The sequence below is a fragment of the Hevea brasiliensis genome, chromosome 13, assembly GCF_030052815.1.
Source record: "Hevea brasiliensis isolate MT/VB/25A 57/8 chromosome 13, ASM3005281v1, whole genome shotgun sequence".
NCBI classification, from domain to species: domain Eukaryota; kingdom Viridiplantae; phylum Streptophyta; class Magnoliopsida; order Malpighiales; family Euphorbiaceae; genus Hevea; species Hevea brasiliensis.
In genome coordinates this window covers 76,427,740-76,431,454 of record NC_079505.1, presented here as the reverse complement: position 1 = coordinate 76,431,454, position 3,715 = coordinate 76,427,740, and the positions used below count along the sequence as shown (strand labels likewise).

Sequence of the window (3,715 nt, the reverse complement as noted above, 5' to 3'; positions counted from 1 at the left end):
ACGCGCGTCGTCCCTCTCCCTTTTCTCTCTCGTTTCTCTCTCCACCCCACGGCCAATCGCCGACCAGCCAAGAGACGGCGCCACTTGACCACTGCCGCCACGCTCGAACGCGGAAAACGCGCGCGAACGCCTCTGCTGCGCGCCGCTTCGACTTCCCCGGTCAAATCCGGCCGATCCGGCCACCAATTGGACCGGATCTTGTGTCCAAAATCATCTACTCGGCGAGAGCTTTCCATAGACACCAAGAACGTCGAAATCCATTGAGCGGATTGTCCAATTTTTGCTCGGGAAGATTTTAGCCCATTTCGATTTTTGGGCTAGATTTCTCGAAAACCGTGAATCCCACGAGAAAACCGAGGCCACCAGCACGCTCCATTCGTCGAGAGCTTTGCAACGACATAAATTTTGAATTTTTCCGACACCGTTTTTCGGTGGGTCCCACGAAACTTTGCAGTGTTTTTCCGAGCATTTAATGAGCTTAGAAAATTCTGAAAAATTTATGTACTAACCCCCGTGTTATGGGCTTCGTGTAGGTATCCTCGATTCGCGGAAATTCGACAGTTGACCCGGGTCTGCAAATTTTGGGCGAACAGCACGGAAAAGTTCTCGAATTGGACCGAGGTTTTGGCTAGCCCCATTGTCGACGTCCGAAAAGGCCCTCAAGTCGGAATCGGCAAAGGTAAACCCGAACCTTATTTTTTCGTAATTTTCTAGTGCTTAAATAGGATTAAAAATCCATAAAATATTCGTGGTAGCTTAGAAAATTACGATTCTTTTTGCAATAGCTTAGTAATATTGCTAAGGACCGCGGGGCAAAGTTTTATAATTTTTAGAGCTTGTTTGGGCAGTTTTTGCAAAAATGATCAATAATAAGGACTAAATTGAAATTTTGCGTATTGTGATGGGTGATTGATTTGATGGGCCCAGGAGGGGCTGTGTGATATGATTGAACTGTTGATATATGGATTGTGAATATAGAAGTGCGTTTTTAGCCCTTTTGCAGGTTGGGTAGGTCCTAGGTATAGGGGAGACTCTGCCGGATTTTCGGCACGACTTAGGACGTATTTGGTCTTTTTCTTTATTTGTATTGAGTCAAATTTATTAAATGATTGTAATAAAATTGTCAGGTGAGCCGGGACAGCCTTCTTCCTCCGCCCAGCCGCCACAGTGATTGTCGTCAAGTCTGTGAGTAAAATATTAATTTTAATTGTAATTTCGATATTATTATATGTTCAGCATGCCCATGCATCACTTATATGCATATATTTATGTAGTTAAACTCTAGGCACGATTTATGATGCATTGATAAATGTTAAAGTGCCATGATGTTGTTGTGGTAATTTGGAGCAGTGTGCGTGCGTTGGCGTGCGTGTGATGTGGTGTGGACTATGGATAGGACGGGTAGTCACGGCTTGAGTTCTTCGCTGGGACCCGATCCTTCGAGGGGTAGTCACGGCTTGAGTTCTTCGCTGGGACCCTCGATTTGGTTTATTAAGCGAAAGTCCGGCTTGAGTTCTTCAGGCACCGTGTTGGATTTAAGAGAGTTTGATAGGGGATCAGCTCCCATATGTTATGATTGATGCTACAGGGTGCGTGAGTGCTCCAAATTACCTTTTTGATGTTATGATGTGAAAATGATGTGGATGTTGCATTTCACTCTACAGGGTGCATTAGATTTAGATAGTTATAGAGATTATGGTTAAAATTGATATTTTACTCTCTGAGTCGAACGCTCACTCCTGTTCAATATTTTTCCAGGCCACAGGAGGATATTTTTGAGGTTAACCTGCTCCCTTTCCTCGCAGGTTGTTTATCAATGTTTGTGTAATTTTATTAACTCCTAGAATTTCCGCATGTGTTAGAAGTATTTATTTAATTATGGTCTGTAATATTATTATCATGTTGGACCTGTAAACGTATAATGATATGCATGTTTGATGGATTGGATGAGGGAGCTGAGCTCCCATTTATTATTATGTTGATGAGTATGTGGAGGGTGAGCTGAGCTCCCCAATTGACTATATATTGTGTTTACAGGTCGGGTGAGTCAAAAACTCCCCGTTGGTAAGTCCATTTTATGGCTGGACTCTGTCCATTTGTTTTCTTGAAATTGGGCCCAAATGGGCCTTAGGGTTGGGTTAATGAACAGTTAGGCTTACTACGGGCCTCGGGAGCTTTAAGCTGGCCCAGGTCCTAGTGCCGGTCCGGCCCATAGGTTGGGTCGTGACATTAATAAATTTTTATTAATTTTTTATATGATATAATATTATTATAATATATTAATTATTATTATTATATTTTTTTTCATGACATGTATGTTGCATATGCATCTTATCATTTTTAAATTTAAATTAATTAAAATTAAAGTATATCAATGAATTTAAAAAATTATAAAATTACAATTAAATATGATAAGCGGTGAATTTATTATAAAAGTAATTTAATTTTGTAACAAATTTAACTATTTATTATTTTATTGATTCATATATTTTTGTGTTAAATTTCTTTAATAATGAAATTCATATTGATTCTGTTAAAATTAATTAGCTTTTATCATTTTATAATTTTTATAAAACATATATAATTAACATAAAAAATTTAAACTTTTTTTTAATACTATTTAAGGATTTATACATATAATAATAAAATAAATTCAATTTGATATAGTTTTATATAATGTTGATTTTTTTAATTTTAATTATTCTTGATTAGTTTTATTTGATGTAATTAACTATGCACACCTATATCTATAAATATCATTATTATTAATTTTTATTTGATATATAATATTTTATGTAATTTTATATATTTTTTTATAATACGGAGGAAAATTTTAAAAATATGATTAATAAATATATTAATATTAATAAATTATTTATAAATAATAAATTAGTAACTATTTTTTTATATAAAAAAAATGATACTAATAGAAAAAAGCACTGATATTAATATATTGTTATTTTTAATTAGAAAGATTATAATAAAAATATATAAATAATTATTCAATTTATAATAAAATATTTTATTAAACAAATTTATAATGCCCAAAATGTAACCATTCTTCTGTATTTTTTTTTCCTTATTATAAGCACAGTTTATAATCTCTAAAAATATTTTAAATAAATAAGTTAACTTAAAATTATAATTTAACCAGCTTATAAGTTAAACCAAACATCATTTTAAAAATATATTAAGAGTTAGAAAAATAAAAATTCATTAATTTAGAAATATAAGAATTAAAAATAAAAATTTAGTAAAATAAATATATTTGACCCAAAGTTAGACTACTCTTTTCTTTGCATATTGGGCAATTTTATTTTATTTTTTTTAAACCTTTACTAAATTAAATTCAGATCAATTGAATTATGCATCTTTCTCTTGAGTCTACTACTTGGGATATTATTTATTGCCAAGGCAAAATTATTTATTTTGCAATCTATTTAAGTTTAGTTGAAAAATATAGAGTGTAATTATAACAAAATAAAATTTGAAAATTATAATTGTGTATCTAAAATCTTAATATGAAATTTGACTGGTACCATGACAATACCATCAAAGATTATGGTATTTGATTTTTTTTTTTTTTAAATTGTATATTGAATCATAAGATTTTTTTTTTTTACTATACTTATTCCAAAGTTCCTGAACTTAGAGCATATTTTCATGCATAAACCCACAATTCCAAGCCTTGTATAGTTAGAAATATATCTATAAC

General features: G+C 32.6%; 1 long non-coding RNA gene across 1 annotated transcript; it reads left to right on the top strand.

Annotated features, from left to right (window-relative positions):
- Nucleotides 1–1,125: 1,125 nt before the first annotated feature.
- LOC131171724 (uncharacterized) lies at nucleotides 1,126–2,023 on the top strand. Its single transcript, XR_009142370.1, has 2 exons — nucleotides 1,126–1,185; nucleotides 1,759–2,023. It is a non-coding gene; the product is annotated as an uncharacterized LOC131171724 (long non-coding RNA).
- The last annotated feature ends 1,692 nt before the right edge of the window (nucleotides 2,024–3,715 follow it).